The following is a 17,969-nucleotide window of genomic DNA, read 5'->3' as shown; positions in this document are numbered from 1 at the left end:
CCACTGAGTCCTAGTAAGGGGCCATTCTGCCATGTGGCACACTCTGTCACTCCCTTCGGTAAGTTACGTACCCAACCTGGGTCTCATTTCCCTCCCTTGTGAAATGGAAAATGCCACTGAGTTTGCTGTGATCATTAAATAATCGAATGCATACAAAGCCCTTACACACTGCCTGGCTGATAAAAGGTGCTCAAGAAATGTGACCTTTAATTCTAGTATGAGCTCAGGATTCCTTTTCTTCTGCTAGGGCTGCTTGGGTAGATCTGGGCCTGACTGGACTGAAATCTGCTGAGACAGATACTCTGGGCCTTTTGAAAGATGTGCTATGAAGACAGCGGTATGCTGGGAAATGTTTAACAGCTGGCTCTTTAGCACAAAACAAGAACAACGACTGCAGCATTTGCCGACGTCAATGGTGTCAGTACCCCCAGCATGGCTGATCTCAAGTTACCGAGGTGGTACCACGGAACGTGGAACCGGGAAGATAACACGCATGGGCATGGCTGGCTCTTGCCGATCTGGCTCCCGTTGTACTGTGGCAACTCGCCCACCATGCCGGCTCTGTCTCTTGCCAGTTCAGGACGTACAGGCAGCCCAAGAGAGGCAGGCTCAGCTCTTCTTTGCTCTGCAGAGAGACTCATCTGATTTGCCCGTGCGGACAAGGTGATTTTTATTTTAATAAGCACGTATAGGCTAATTCCAGTCTAAACGAGTTAAGGTATATCATGTGCTTAATCAAGAGATGTGACTTTTATCGCTGCTTTATGGATGGAGAAACTGAGAGCCGGAGAGATTAAGAACTTTCTTAGGGTCACACGGCCAGCAGATGGCAAAGCCCAAATTCAAATTAAGTGGCCTGGCTCGGAGTCTGTTCTCATATCTTCTCTGCTGGCCCAGGCACAGGACTGGTCGGTCTGATCCTGATCACTGCCCAGAGAGGAAGTCCAGAGAATCCCATCGGTCATTCTCGAGCCTCTCTGCTGCGCTGGGACCAGCCTGTAAGGCTTGTTGCTAAGTTTCCTGCTTCTGTAAACCCATTCTATTCGGAGCTGATGGCAAGCAGTGAGCGCTGATGGGCGCCTAGAAAGTGCCTCACTCACTTCTCCTTCTGGGGCCAGCAACCTAAGTGCTCCGTGACAAAGAGGCCCAGGAGCCTGGGACAGAGGCTTCTTGAAACACTGCTTTTGCGTCTCCCATGGGAGGTGCGATTCCAAAGTCTTCCTGAACTCGCCTTTCACAGGCCTGAGCCGAAACCCCCGCTACTTCTGGAAGTGTGCTTCCAAAGGTTGTCTGGCAGCCGGAGCAGAACAGCTGCTCAGCAATGCAGTGATCCAGCAGCCCCAGAGGAGGAGGGGACGGCGGGGACTGCTGCCCTGTGCCAAGCCCAGCACCCACCAGCTGCCTCCCTCGGCTTCCATCGGAGCAGAAACAGCATTAACTCCATCAGCACCAGCCGGCCCAGCCGCAGGGCAGGAGCTGGGTTTCCCGGAGGCCACGGTGCCCGGAAACACATAGCTAGTGACTTCAACTCATCCGCACCCTTTTCTCTCCAGAGTTATTTTCTATTGTTCTGTCTTCCCAAGAAGGCACCGGTCTCGAAGTCGCTCTGCTGAGCATTCTTCTCTCATTTCATTCCTGTACTAGCCCTGCTTCCCTCTCGGCTGGCAGGCCACAGCCACTCACTCTCTTTACACTATAGAGAAAACATACATTATGGCAAGTTAAGTGGATCCTAACATTCAGAGGAATCTATAACGATGAGAAAGCCCCTCATTATGTCATTTTGCTCCCTTTGCAGTCCTTGGCATTCTTGGATGCCGCAGAGCATGAGCAAAAACACAGCAAGATTCCCACTCCCTGGTAGGCAGAGAAGGGAATGCCTCACTGCAGATTATGATCCTACACCAAAAAGATGGAATGGAGACTTCTGGATTCCCACCCCTAGGACTCAACCCCGTGTAAGCCATCTGGGGTGGGGCCTGGATCCCCAAGGACAAGAAGCTCTTAAGCCAAGCATAAAACAAAACAACACACAGACGCAGACGTGAATCAATAAAGCAGACACATCCACATATGGGAAGGCTCCCTGTCCCACTCCCAGGAGGCAGACTCCCCGAGGCCTTGCAGATGTCAGAGCAGAATCTATTTGCAGGTTCCAAGTCGTGCAAACCCAGCGCCTAATGTTACTCTAGAAAAAATGGAGTGGAGAGACTGGAACATTTCTTATTTGAAAAAGAGAAGATGCACCCCCCCCCACACACACCCCCCAACACAATTGTGGTCCCCTCATGATTTCACTGAGATTTGCCTCCAGTGGGGCTTCGTATTACTCCTCTGGCCATTGGTGAGTTGACAATTTTGCATGGCCTCAATGGAGAGGACACAGGACTGGCCTGGGACCCTGTCCATAAAGAGAAGGGACGTGGGACTGAATTAAGGGGGGGCGGGGTGTGGGGGGGAGGTGTTGGGGAGAGGGAAGGGAAGACAGAAAATTAGAGACTGAGCTCTCTTCACAGAACTGTTACTTCTTTTGTGGAAGCCATGTGAACGTAATCTTGGTGAACACACATTTGTGAACATAAGCAATGGTGAACTCAAATAATGGTCAGCTTAGTTTTCCAAAATCTGTTGCTACCCTTAATGTCAAAAAAGAAGGTTGATTCAGTGTTAAAGAGGAATTATTTTAAAAATAGAAAAGTACAAAATCACTGTCCTAGCATAATGATTGGGTATCCGTGTTTTCCATTGAGTTACATAGGTAAAGATACTTTAAATGATAAAACTTTTAATTATCATTTTATAATTATATAAAGTTATAATTTTATCATTATAATTTTTATAATTAAAAATAAAAATTTGTGGGGCACCTGGGTGGCTCAATTAAGCATCTGACTTGGGCTCAGGTCATGATCTCGCTGCTCATGAGTTCGAGTCCCTCAGAGGGTTCTGTGCTGATGGCTCAGAGCCTGGAGCCTGCTTCAGAGTCTGTGTCTCCCTCTCTCTCTGCCGTCCCCCACTTGCTTGCGCACGCTTTCTCTCTCTCTCAAAAATAAATAACATTAAAAAACAATTTTTTTAATAAATAAATAAATAAATAAATAAATAATATTTGTGTTCTGTTTTTTATTACCTTTTTCTTTCATTCAACTTCAGAGTTGACATTTTTCGTGTTTACCAAAGACTTCTGAGTGACCATTTTTTAATCAATACATACAAGGACTGGAAATTCCGACACCGATTTAACCATTCTCTTATTGTCAAATTTTTAGGTTGTGTCTAGCACACACATGTTCCTTGTGAATCCAAGCATTGGTTGTGGTGGATTATCTCCTCAGGATAAATTCCACTAAGAATGACTGAATAAAGGAACGCTTATATTTTGTGGCTTCTGTTACATATTGTCAGGTTGTTTTCCAGAAACACTTACATTTATTTTCAAAACAACATCACCCTAAGAATGGGTCAACCTCACAAAAATGTTGCCAGCTCTGGAAATTGCTGATTTTAAAAAAGTTTGAAACATTTAAAATCATCTCCTGCCCTCTCCCTTTATGACACCCTATATAATAATCATAAGGACAATTGGAGGGGGGCGGAAAAACACATCTTATTCTACAAATTCCAAAGAATCCCAACCAGGATGCTTTCTGGACCAATCTGGACCAGACACTTGGAGGTGAAGAACATCTTTCCTGCTGGAGTGGCAGGTGTTCCTGTTGGTTAAAGACGATGCCGGTGTTGTTGAATGGGAGGTAGGCAGTTCTGAAGAGCTCTACTAACCCCCCCTGGTCAGAAGGAGCAAGGTTTGGTGCTCTGCATATGGACATCTTTCCTCCCCCCAAATAAACAGAGAAACATTCCTCTAGCTGCTCAGGCTGAGTCTGGCAAGATAGTGATGTTTCGGTTTCAAGGACTCCTCTCCAGGATACCCTATGTACATATCACCTTTAGTGCTATTATTAACGTTCTACTACGTTAATATCATAATATGAATAGCAGGTTATTAATAACATAGCACCATTAACGCTGCTAATAAAAATAGCTCGTACGTATCGCATGTTCACTCTATGCTGAGCACTCTGATATCAGATCTTGTCTGGGACCAACAACACTATCCACTCACTTGACAGGTTCTGGAACAGAAGCATGTCAGCCTTAAAAGACTTGCCCAGGGCCACACAGCTCATTTGTAGACACGAAGCCAGGCCACCTGAGTACAGAGCCTTTGTTCTTCTCAACTGTACTGCAGATTGCCTCCTTTCAGGAAACTTTTTCACATTTCTTCCATTTTACCCTCCCTTCCCTACAAATCTTTGTTGGCCAACATACATACCGGCAGTGGGCAGGGGTGAGGCTGGCAAGGACATCTTATAAGTGTCCTCCCCCTTTATTAGTGAACCACGAATTTAGCACTGACCCTGGACATCTCAGATCTGTCCCCCAGCAAAATGAGGCTCCATCCACCTGGACTCTCCTTCACTCTCTGGTAACTTTTGCCTCTTTTATGTGAAGTTATTTGACATGGGAGCCAAAATGTAAAGCTTTCACTCTCTTCCAGAAAAGTCACCAGATCTGTCTGCAAAAGAAAAACTTCTAGTGGCCCACTTAGCTGTACCCGATTTCTTCCCAAGGACACGCTCATGAGACGTCCTCCTGAGACACTCACAGCTGACACCATCACTGAATAGTTGCCAAGGCCAGAGGTCCAGCCCAAATTGCACACTTTTGCCAATGCCACCTATGAGTATATAGTTCCCGTGACAGCATCGCCATTACGGCAAACGTTTTCTCTGACTCTCCCTGGATCCCCTGGCCAGAAGAGTGTGAGAAACAACGCTGTATGTTCAGAAAATGTTGAAACATTGATCAAACTAAGGTAAGTAGTGAATAAAGCCATCATAACTTACTTTAAATAAAAAAAATATGGGAAACATCAAATATGTCAAATGTCCTACATTTTTAGTTTGTTCACTTTCCAAATGAATGAAAATTTAGGAATTTATAACATCAGGGTTACAAACTAAAAGCTTATGGAAAACCGAAATTTACCCCCCTGACTGCTTATCTCAATCAAATTTACATGGAAATAACATTATACCGTAAAAGATTTTTTTTTTCAACTGACTAAGTAATACTCTGGTTGAATTCCTTTTACCGGTATTTTTCAACACAGGGTCAGAGCATCAGAAAAGCCTTGGTTAAATGCCAATCACCAGCTTTATTCAAGGTCTCCTGAAACAGAATTTCTGGAATGAGGGCACAGGAATTACAGATTTTAAATGTCCCTTGGTTACTCTTACTCATCCTGAAGTTTGAGAACTGGTGCTCTAGCATATCTGCCTCACAGAGCCAGGCTCTGATGAACCAGATATAGACTAAAGCTCTGGAAACAAAAGCTGGCCTGGCATAGATTGCCCTCCTAAACACCAGGCAGAGTTCTGCCCCACTCTGGGTCTCCCTACCTTCCTCACTTCCCATATAGAATTCACTTAAGTTAAGAGAGTATTGAATAGATGAAGTAGGACACAAGAGACTTGAGTGTCCAAACAGATCCCTGAATGAAGATTGTATGAATGATCTAGAAAAACCCATGATCTCCTCCTTTTGGAATGAAAATGAAGGGATGATGAGCATTTAGCCACTGATGCCCTAGGGAACCCACTGCTCAGAGGGGGACCCAGAGGGCAGAGGAGAGATCAGATAGAATTTTAAAACCTTGGCTGACTCTCTGGTAAAGGTGACAAGTACCTTCTGATTTTTGGAATTATGCTTCCACATAGAGAAGTAGTGTTGGACTTGAAATAAAACTTTTATGAGTCCTCCTTAATCTCAAATATTCTAGAATACAACCCCCTTCTATTAGGTCATAGGCACTGATTATTTATTTAAAAACTATCATCAGAGATCTCTGAGCTCTTTGATTTGCGTAGCCTGTGTGTTTGAGGCATGCTAGGGAACACAATTACTATAATTTTGACTCCTTAATACGGGCAATCCTGCCCACCTTGCATGCATGTAGCTTCCAATCCCATTGGAAGCATGTGAGACAACCAAACTCAATAGCACCTGTAATTAATTACTCACTCATTCTTGTATTCATTCATTTGGTATTTGCCAATTTTTTATGGAGAACTTGCTACATGCAACATAGATACTCTTCTAGTTGCTGGGGAAAACAGTGGTAAACCTACCAATATAGTCCCAGTTGGCACAGAGCTTATAGTCTAATGGGGACAGTTCATAAGTAAACGGGCAACTTTGACAAGGAAGGAGCTCTAGGACAAGATTATATGGTCTCCATGGGAGGAAGCCAACCACAAGAACAAAGACAAGAAAAACTGGAGGTGGGGATGTCAGCAACCGTCCAGGTGAGAGAGGGGAACCACTGAGGGGTGTTCTGATCATTTTTCTTTCTAAGTAGTGGAGGTTAAGACAAGCCTAATCACTCACTTCTGTTAATGGATTCTGACCAATGCACAGAAGGCCAAATGTGAACCAAAATACATTATGAGCTAGCAAAGCTGGGCCTCCTCTCTCTTTCCAGTTTGAACTTATCTACTCAATTCCAGGACAGTGTCGCATCCCGTCCAGGCAGCAATAGCAAAGCACCATATAGATTGGGTGGCTCGCTAATAACGGAAATTTACTTCTTGCAGTTCTGGAGGCTGCAAATTCAAGATTGAGGCGCCAGCACATCGAGTTCTGGTGAGGGCCTGCTTCTGGGCCTACACTGCCAACGTCTTGGATCCTCACGTGGCGGAGAAGAGAGAGGGGAAGCAGGCTCTCTCGTGACTCATATAAGGACATCAGTCCCATTCGTGAGGGCTTCACTATCTTCAGTACCTCATCTAATTGTAAATATCTCCCAAAGGCCCCACCTCCTAATTTGCCACTTTGGGGCATAGGGGTTCAATACATAAATTTGGGGAAGATACAAACATTCAGTCCACTACAGGCAGGAAGTAGAAATTAAGATTCTTCTAAAGTGGAGTCACTGCCAACTTTCCAAGGTCAGGCAGCATTGTGACCATAATTTTTCATGTTCCCCTATCTCGTGCCCTTAGGATGTGGTTTCCTAGAAGACTATGGGCTTGGTTTTGTGTTAATCTTTGACCAATAGAAAACGCTGGAAATGGGGCACCTGGGTGGCTCAGTTGGTTAAGCATCCAGCTCTTGATTTCAGCTTGGGTCACGATCTCACGGTTCATGAGTTCAAGCCCTGCATGGGGCTCTGTGCTGACAGTGTGGAGCCAGCTTGGGATTCTTTCTCTCCCTCTCTTTGTCACCTCCCCTCCCCACACTTGTGCACTCTTGTGCTCTCTGTCGCTCTCTCTCTCTCTCAACGTAAATAAACTTAAAAAAAGAAAAGAAAAGAAAATGCCATGACAGTATGCTATATCTGAGCCGAATCCTCGAGAGGTCGGACACTCTTCTTCCACATGCTCTCAAAAACGCTACCACTTTGTGAAGAAGCCTGGACGACGCTGCTGGAGGAGAGTAAGCCCGAGAAAAGCCCAGCTGCCCTACCCAAAGCCCTTCTGGACCAACTGCAGCTAGCTGAACTCCCCAATGCATGTAACAGTGCAGCCAGGATGAGCACAGCTGCCTACCTGACACAGAGCTGACCACCGATATATCAAGTGAGCACAGAGGAAACCAGAACGACCTGCTCACCCAGAGACTGGTGAATGATAATGCTAGTTTTAAGCCACTGAGTTTCTGAGTAGTTTGTTACGCTGCAATATCTAACTGATACACTCCCTGAGGTTTAAGTGACCCAAGAGACAGAGATCGGGCAGAGAGGGACAGATAGTGCCACTTTTATTGTTGTGACTTTGTAGTTTATTACTACAGCCCGGTTCACATCAGGTTCTCTCTATTTTAATCAACCATCAAAGGGAGGTAAAGACGCTGCAAATATTCCCTCTTACACTTCTTGAGTCAGGATCTGAGGTAAAGCTTGGAGGAAGAACTTTCTCTGAGTACCAAGGTCCCTCCCTGTGCCCTCTAATCTTCTCTATGGGCTACTCACATAAGTCACTCTTGGGAGAATATAAGAAAGTTGCCTGATGGCTATGCATTGGCTAGGACTGAAACAAAAATACAGAGAGAACCACAAAGCAAAGCCAACTTCTAGACTTTTCATTTTATTTCTTTTTTCTCCCCTAAAACCATACCTGTGCTGAAGTGTAACAAAATATATATATAAACAAGCTGTCAGGCTTCTGACACAGCCGATGCCTAGAGTCAAATGTTTCTGCTAAACTTTTGATGGAGCCCCGGGGAGGATAGAAAGAGTCCCAAACTGGGAGGGATTGGCAGCTGGGCTGGGAACGCAACCTGACCCTCCCTTCCCACTTCACAAAGAAGGTTTTGTTGGGACCATGGGGCATGGTGAGTGACCCCCCTAGAGCCACGGGGATAAGCTGTGTTCTGAGGGAACATCTGGGCTGCCAGCTCAAGCCAAGCTGAAACCCTATCCTGGCCGGGGTTGCTCCAATGAATCAGGTGTAGGTGTATTTTTCCAGGATGTTCAAAACCGCAGCTTACCCTGAGAAACAGGGTTTTGTCCATAGACGCTTTATTCCTAAGGGTAAATGATCCCCCTAAGTTCCCATGAAGCGTATGTTTACCAAGGCTTCATGCCCAAAGAATCAGACTCAAAGACTGCAAATATGGCCTCCACATATCCTTCTTCAAAGCCTCTTGGGAATCCTCGCCAATACAATCTCTATCCTGATCGGCAGACTCACCCCATGCCATTACCACCTTGACTTTATAATACAGTCTCAAAAGATTGATCACATTGAGCTGACAGACTGCATTTTTAAATTGCTCCTTTGTCGTCTTCCAAGGAAATCCCTCAAACTTTGTCAGATTCTTCACTTCTTATCCTGCCTTCCTATTGTGCTATTGCCAATGGTAACACTCCTACTTTCAATACCCTTGATACGTACCATGAACTCTGGGGATATACTGATGTTAGATTACAAACAGTAAGATTTGCATTTAAAGAGTTCTTGGGGTACCTGGCTGGCTCAGTTGGTTAAGCGGCTCAGATCATGATCTCACAGTTCGTGAGATCGAGCCCCATGTCAGGTTCTGTGGACAGCACAGAGCCCGCTTGGGATTCTCTCTCTCTGCCCCTCGCCCTATTGCCCCTCTTGAAATAAACAAATAAAAAAGAAGAATTCTTAATATTTAAATTCCACAGGGATCAGTTTAACTTAATATGATTAACAAATTAGAATCTTAAATACCATTTCTGTATCTTATGGCACCCTAATAAGGTTGATAGAAAGATTTCCTATTATATTGAGGCAAGGAGTCAGGGATAGTCACAGATAAATTTGGGACTACATCCCAAGGTCTTGATGTGAATCCTTAACAGTGGGGCACTGGTGTTTAGGGGATGGTCACGCAAGAGGACAAGGGCCAGGAATGGACCAGAGCAAGAAACAGGCTGAGGAGGAGAAGATCATACAGAACAGGGGCCTGCACTCATCCGCAAAGATGGGACACCAGGCCACATGCAGACCAGAGACAAGCTAAGTAAGCACAGCCTCTTGCACATTATAATAACCGATGTAAACTTGTTTAGAAACTGTAATTTATGGGAAATGCTTACCTGCATAAAACTAAGTTTTGCAAAACAGGGGACGATGGAGGTCAGATGATAGCAGTTTGGAGCATGCAGAGTTCATCTGGCAGCAAAATCAGATGTTCCAGGAGCATGCATATCTGAGTGAGTCTATTAGCACCACACTTCTCTTGTAACCCACCGGATTACATAGCTGCTATTCGCCTCCTCGCCATCCAGTTCGCTCTCACTACCTACAGTGTGTTGATTTTACTTTGGGGAATTAGCCTCTTTTCCATTCTCACCTTTGTCATTAGATAGGGATGGGCCCTATCCTCAACCGTAGATATGGGCCTAGATTGGCTTACATCATTAAGTTTTTTTTTTTCTTTATCACTGATTGGCTCAGTGATGGACATATAACCAAATCATGGCCAAGGAGATGAAATTCATGGGGATATTTTGTGAGACTTCTGACATAAAGTCATGTACTCTTTCTACAAACTTTTTTTTTTTTTTTTTTTTTTAAATAAACTGAGTGCCTGGTCATTGGCTAGGATTGAGACACTGATGGAGAGAAAACATGCTTCGTCCCCTCAATAGGCACCCAGTGAAGGAGATAGTACTGTGAATAATTGGAATAATCAGCCTTGCTTCAAAGATACTGATGCATTGAAATGGAAGCAGAGTGGGGAGAACCATCCTTAGTGTCTGTGTCTGAAGAAGAGAGGAGAGTAGATGGGCACCCCTTCACTTACAGATGGCAGAATCATCTCCGAAGGGATGGTGGGAGCCTCAGGGTTTTCTGACGTCCCACTGGCTCCTGCCACTTCTTCACCGGATCTCCTGATGTGTTGGGGAGTCTGGGTCTCTCCCTTGAGAAACAGTTGTCTCTGATTAGACTGAATTAATTTACTCCCCAGACCTTGATTTGCTAATATGATAATGTCTCGGGACTTAAGTGAGAAATCTTCTCATTATCTGGCCAAATAATGTCTGTCCAAGGGAGGAATACCAGGGAGGGTATCTTAACATCAAATGCAGGATTACCAAACAGAGATAACTATAAGGGGTAAAAAGAAAAATGGGGTTAAAAATATGGGACACCCGGATGGCTCAGTCACTTAAGCATCTGACTTGATTTTTGGCTCAGGTCATGATCTCATGGTTCATGGGTTTAAGCCCCGCATTGGGCTTTGCACGAACAGTGCAGAGCCAGCTTGGAATTCTCACTCTCCCTCTCTGCCTGCCCCTCCCTGCTCATGCTCTCTCTCTCTCAAAAACATGACACTTTTTTTTTTTAATATGGAAATCTCACATACCAGAAATCTGGGAAGTTTACTGAGTGGACTTTATTTTTTTTTTTAACGTTTATTTATTATTGAGAGACCATGAGCAGGGGAGGGGCAGAGAGAGAAGGAGACACAGAATCCGAAGCAGGCTCCAGGCTCTGAGCTGTCAGCACAGAGCCTGACGTGGGGCTCAAACTCATGAATCGTGAGATCATGACCTGAGCCGAAGTTGGACGCTTAACTGACTAAGCCACCCAGGTGCCCCTTTTTTTTTTTTTTTTTTTTTTTTTTTTACTGAGTGGACTTTAAACTTCAAAGAATATTACTGCAATGGCAATAAGATACAACACAAGTCAGAAGTGGTAATATTAACAGTTTTGAATGCACAGATATTGGATATTAGAACTTGGACCCCCCCCCCCCCCCCCCACACACACAAGTAGATACTGGAACCTAACAATGTTAGAGTTAATTAAACCTTCCATGGATTCTCTTGTATCCAGCAAGCCGTTATGGAATGTCTACTGATTGCCATGAACGGGGAACAGATTCTTGAACTGGCACCCATAAACTGAGCTGGAATGCAGACCACTGAAGTTTAGTTTTTAATGGAAAACTAAAGCTCAGGCCAAGGTATTTACACTAAAGTGTACCTTTCCAAGGAACCTTTGCTATAGATTTGACTCAGGCACCAATTACAAATTTCCAGTAATTTTCTGTTATCACTCATTGATAACAAAATAGCTCTTATATGAGCACACTCAGTGAGTACTTGAAAACGTTCCTGGCTATAGAGGGGCCTGGCTATTCTCTCAATTTTACATATAACACATTTGATATGACATAGTACATATGTACATAATATAAACGTAAGCTCTTTTTCCATGAGCTTACGATTAAAACTCAGTTTGTAAAAACAGCAATATCTAAAGTAGCATCCTGGGTAGGTTAGTTACCAGGTAAGTTATTTAAACATTCTAAGCCTTTATTTCTTTACCTCTAAGATGGAGAAATACCTAAATTTCAGTTTTTAAATGATGAACTAAAGCGCTTTATATATAAATATAAATAATATAAATATAAATATAAATATAAATATAAATATAAATATAAATAGTACCATGCTTGGCACAGAGTAGGGGCTCAATGAGAATTGAGTGAGCAAACAGATGAATAAATGAATGATAGAAACAAGACAGAAATGATGTAGGATTGGATTTATTTCTTAATTCTTTTTGGGAAACTATTTGTCACCATGGAAAAATGGAAGGTTCATTACAGCCATGAACAGAGGTCTCAAAATTCATGGTATATCCTTAATTCTGGGCAATTTATCCTGTCTAATAAAAGTTATACATTAGAATTATCACAAAATGTGATTTAAATTGTGTGTCATAGTACCCTTTTTCATACTAATGAATTTTCAGGGTATAGTATCTGTATGCATATAGCTTATTTACATATTTAGATATATTTCCTACATATAATCAGAATTTGAATTACTGTGTCAGTTTTTAGCTGAATAGTTTATAGTGAAATCGCATCTCGATAAGTTTGCCTTTTTTTTTTTTTTTTTTTAATCTATGAGAGGGCCAATTTGCTTACATCCGCTTTAAATTATTTCTTAGGCCAAAGGGTAGATCTTTGTCTCAACGTAAGTTTTTTAATAGTTTACATAAAATACACTAAGACTATTTATTAGGGCTTATGAAACTGTTGTACTAATTTGTAACCATACTTCAAATAACTTTTATAGAACCTGAATTCAATTATTAAACAGGGAATATATGATATTAGCAGAAAAATTTTAAAGCAGTAGGCCCCAACGTACCAATCAGCTCCTTATTGTCTATGGATCTTTAACATCGACTTTTTTTTAAGTTTTATTTTATTTTATTTATTTTGAGAGAGGGGGGCGAGCAGGGGAGGGGCAGAGAGAGAATTCCAAGCAGGCTCTGCACTGTCAGCACAGAGCCTGACTTGGGACTCGAACTCATGAACCGTGAGATCATGACCTGGGCAGAAACCAAGAGCCGGACGCTTAACCGACTGAGCCACCCAGGCGCCCCTTTAATATCTACTTTTAAGTTAATCTTCAAGCAAAGAGGCAAAGGAGAAAGGAGATAGAAGATATCAATGGTTCTTCACAATTCTACAAAGTGCTCTTAGGTCATCCTTTAAATCAATAAACCATAGGTTTTGTTCATCACGGGGCCTTTCATCCTTAGGGGCCTTTTAACAGTGCTCTCAGTTCCACAAAATCTCTTATTCTTAAAATCTTGTGCTTTCCTCCATCTACCCCTACCTCAGAGGAAGACAACCAGTCTCCGCTTTCCCTCTTCTGGAAACAGGGCCCAAGATAACAATCAAACTGACTTGTGCAATTTTCTTTCTTAAGGAAGTGGAATCAGTTTTCCTCTAATGTAGTGGGCAACACTTCTCTCATAGAAGAGGTTGTCCTCGTGAACATGTCTTCAAGAGCCAGCTTGGAGTGGATGAGAGAGAGTGCAGCAGAATGATTGCAGATATAGCCCAAACTTCCCCTCCCTGCATCCTCTCCCTTTGCCGTGGGACTTTGAGGCTCCTCCCACCAAGAGGTGGAGTCTACCTGTCCTCCATTAAATCTGAACTGGTCTTAGCATTCACTCTGGCTACTAGGATGTGGTGTAAGTGATACTCTACCAGTCCTGAGGCTAGGCCTCAAGAGATTGTACACATTCGTTCTCATGCTCTTGAAATCCTGCTCCGTGGTGCGAATGAGCCCAGACTAGCGTTCTGGAAGATGTTAGACCCATGACCCGAAACCCTTCCTTTCCATAGCCACCCTTGAGTCAGTCATGCAGTTGAGGCCACACTAAATCAAGCAACCCCTCGGTGACCAACCGCTGACTACGACGCGTGAACAAAGCCAGCCAAGATCAGTGGAGCCTAGCCTAGATCTCTAGAACCACCTGGCTGATAAAGACTAGTGAGCAATGTTTATTTTTAAGTCCTTGAATTTTGGTGTGGTTTCTTATTCAGCACTAGCTGACAGATCTATCCACAAGCAGGAAGATCAGCAAACGTCAGGATACGAAAGCTGTCCTTTGGGAAGCTGTCCTGCAGAGTCGAGAGGGAAATAACCGTTATTTCTACCACTGAGAGTGAGCTCCAAGAACAGGTGGTGTGATGAAAGGAGGGGAGGGGTGCAAAGAGGAGGAGGTCCAGCAAAATGGAGAGCATATGTGACCGTATGGGTGAGGGCCTGGGACACTCCATGGTGACAGCGTGACCAGGGTATTTAAGAACAGGGAGTTTGCATGCTGCCAGGAAGTGAGCTTCTAATCCGTCTTGATGTCTACACTTTCAAAGTGATGTATGTAACTCATTAATGCAGTGTAGGAGTCGGTAGAGGCCCTGTTGTGGTTGTTTGGGAAAACCAGCAGGGGTTGAGCGTTTCTATCCGATAAAGCGATGGGATATAAAGATTGCATGCTTGGAGGTCAGAGCCAGGGATGCTGAGCCAGCCGCAGGAAAATAGACTCTGCATTTCTGCCCTCTTATGTGGAATTCGCCAGAAATACTAAAGAGTGTTAGGACTTCCAGGAACTACTGAATCTGTAAGGTAAGAAGGAAGGAGGTCGGGCTGTGTTTAGCTTCATTCTAGCGCAACAGACAACTGCGGCTGACAGAGAAATATCACCCCCCCCCCCATGGGAAGGCAATGCATCAATAGGAATTGAACACCTAAGCCTTATCCCATGTGATTCTCACAACCAGGAAGACGTTACCGGTTATCCTTGCTATATTTAAAAGGAAATAGACTTTCAGGGATGTACAAAAGGCACCGAATTTCACACCACCGTTGAGTGATAGGGGGGATTTAAGTCCAGGATTGCTTGACCCCAGCCCAACACTCTTTCAGTTCCACCGGGACTAACAGAAACATTCGCACACATCAGATGTGGTATCTCCACCAGCTGTTTTGTTTGTTGTTGCTGGATTTAAACATAACACCTCCCTTAGCAACTGAAAAGGCCCTTAGCTACCCATGATGTTTAACAACTACTTTCCAAGTAAATAGCTTCCGAGGGTTTCATCTCACGAAATGGCTGAACCCAGTAGTGGGTTGTGGAAAGCTTTCCCCGGAGTTGATACAACAGGAGAGAGGCCCAGGCCACCATCTGGGGGGCTGCCTGGGAACGGCTGGTCAGGTGTTGACCCTGGGGAAGCACGAGGTGCACAAATTACCCAGATGGTTGAGACTTCTCTCTCGCTGGAGAAGGAAGGGGAGAATGAGCCCAAATACCCAACCGCCCAGAGGCAGATACAGAGATTCTGGGACTATGGTTTCTAGGTCTTATTTTCGGATCTCTACAATTCAGTGGACGTTCCCTAAAGGCAACTGAGAGTGGCAAGGCGGAGTAACTTACTAATAACAAAAGCTAATATTTGGGTAGCACCAGGCACTATTCTAAATATTTGTGTATATCAGCACATTGAATCTTTTTTTTTTTCTTTTTTTTTTTTTTTTGGTGTTACATATGCCATTTCCATATAACAATGTTAGCCCTATCTTACAGATGGGGAAACACATTGGTTAAGGAACTTCCTCAAGGTGATACAATAAGCGATCTGCCAGAATTTTTACATGCCATTTTATTTATTTATTTTTTAATTCTAGACACTGTATACTGAACTAGCAAGACTCAAGGAGTGTCATTACAAAGCAATTTCATTTTCCCCTACGAGTGTCCTTCCAACCCTGTCCAGTGAGGCCAGGCTATCCCCCTGACACTGGATGGACCCCTGGAGACCACAGAGCTCCCCTATTCCCTCTGAGATTAGGAAAGGAATGCCAGACACTCGGGCTGTCCAGAACAGTCTCTGTTCCGAGGTGAGTACGCCCAGTGCAGTGTAATAACCGAATCTGTAAACTTCACTCAAAATTAAAGCCTTTCACCTTGATCCTGAAGCAGTCTGGGAAATCCTTTGCAGGGAAAAAGGGACTTCTTAATTCCTTACTCTGCTATCTTCCTTCATCCACTACCACTCACTGGTGTTGACTTCCGAACCTCCTGCTTGGGGGAGAGAAGCACATATTTATAGGCGGTTTCCTCTGGCCATGGCAGGTGCTTAAAATGAACTCTGTCCCCTGTGTGTTTTTCACTTGCAGGTCCTTATACAGGTGACACATTGTCCAGCTGGCCTTGAAAGGGGGCCCTTTAACCCAGAGCTACCTACAAAGGGGTCCTTCAACTTGGATGGGATAAAAAATATTCATGGACTTATTTTCACTAATCCCTGACTGAAATTGGCCATGTCCATCAGTTATCCATGTGGATGTATGAATGGAAACGTAGCCTTTCCTTCCATTTCGAAGGTACTCCATTTTATCAGCACTTACGACTTTGTCACCAATGAAACTGCAGATGGCTTTGTGTTACGTTAGGACTGCAAAGATACTACAAAATGCTGTTTACGGTTGGCACTGTTTCAAAATTAGGAAAATTATGGTAGCTGTTAGGAGTGATACTAGCATTGGCTATTGAATGTGTTACTTTTTAAAAACTATTTTGCTAACTCTACTGAGATACCATTGGTTTCCTTAGCAATTCCATGAATCCAGTTTATGCACTTAAAAACAGTAAAATCCAAGAAGGGGTCATCCACAGACACAGTCTGCCGCCAAGGTCTGTAGCCCGAGAACATCATGATTTTTTTGTTTCTACTCCACCATGCACTCTCTCTACTGTGGTCCCATCTCCCTTCTAAGCAACCTTCAGGGGGAAAGTTCCTTTCAGGTGATCAAGGCCACTTCTCGCTCTCCACGCACGTGACTGTCACCTCCTCCCCGGGGAACCTGCACGTTTAAAGGTGCTCAGCAGCCGAGAGGTGCTTCCTAACCCCGGCCCCCTGTCCACCTGCTGTGCAGGTCCGTCCGCCAGTGAGCGGGCAGGCACCAGGAGGGCATACTGACTGTGGCTTGGTCAAGTGCTCCCAAAACAACTGATAAAGAGCTTCTGCTCTGAGCAACCCCAAAACTCTCTGCTAATGCCCTCACCTTCCAGCACCCCCACGCAGCCCCCCGACCTCCCACTATTCAGGAGTGTAAGAATCCATACTTGGCCAAACAGGACCCGGCAGGAACCAATTCCTGTTGCGTGGCTGATACCAGTTCTCATTTGTCAGCATACACGCCTCACAGGCTGCTGGAATCCTTTAGAACATCAGCCCTGTTGACCGCGTCCAGGGGAAACAATCTAGTCCCCTTACTGGGTCTTCCCAATCTCTCCCTAGACTTTTTTTTTTAATGTTTATTTTTATGCTTGAAAGAGAGAGAGACACACAGAGAAAGACACACACACACACACACACACACACACACACACGGAGAGAGAGAGAGGGCTTGAGAGGGGCAGAGGCAGAGAGAGAGAGAGTGGGACAGAGGATCTGAGGCTCGGCGCTGACAGCCGCGAGCCCGACGGGAGACTCAAACTCATGAACCACAAGATCATGACTTGAGCTGGAGTCAGACGCTCCACCCACTGAGCCACCCCTACGCCTCCACCCCCTCCAACTTCTCACTAGTCTGAAGGCAAGGGGGCCACACCCCCTCCCTCTGTTTGCAATGGCCGGAGGGAAGACTCGCACACATTTTCCCAACGTTCTCTCTTGCATCTACCATTTCACTCTTCTGATACCTTCAGGTAGCTCTTGAACCGCATATATTGAGGGTCCATATTAAATTTTTATTCACTGAAACCACTACTGCCGAAACCCACCCCCTCTGCCACCCCACTGCCATCCGCACATGTACCCCTACCTCGGCTTGCTTGGGAATTTCCTCGGGATTAGAGCATGGAACTGCAGGTTTTTCAACACTGGCATTTGGAAGAGCCACAAACGTGAAGGCGGGGAAAACTAACCACCAATGGCAACCAGTCTAAAGATAGCATCCGCTAATCCAGGACTGGCCAGCTCCTGTAGCCCTACGGGGATTCTTCCACAAGAAGCTACCCTCCTTCCTCCCTCTCCCGTGTCCGCCTTCCCTGCTACCTGCCTGCCACCCCACTCGCATCACAGTCCTGCCCGACCGCTGTGCCACGCTAGACACG

General features: G+C 44.6%; 1 long non-coding RNA gene across 1 annotated transcript in view; it reads right to left on the bottom strand.

Annotated features, from left to right (window-relative positions):
• Positions 1–17,747, bottom strand: part of LOC121012197 (uncharacterized) — a 105,892-nt gene extending 88,145 nt beyond the window's left edge. Inside the window, exons 1-2 of the long non-coding RNA XR_005782011.1 lie at positions 17,678–17,747; positions 10,339–10,455 (exon numbers count right to left, since the gene is read on the bottom strand). This is a non-coding gene — a long non-coding RNA (uncharacterized LOC121012197). The remainder of the gene's footprint in view (positions 1–10,338; positions 10,456–17,677) is intronic.
• Between the last annotated feature and the right edge of the window lie 222 nt (positions 17,748–17,969).

This window comes from Herpailurus yagouaroundi, unplaced genomic scaffold (assembly GCF_014898765.1).
Source record: "Herpailurus yagouaroundi ecotype Mexico unplaced genomic scaffold, PumYag 196, whole genome shotgun sequence".
Lineage (NCBI taxonomy): Eukaryota > Metazoa > Chordata > Mammalia > Carnivora > Felidae > Herpailurus > Herpailurus yagouaroundi.
This window is presented reverse-complemented; position numbering and strand designations above follow the sequence as displayed.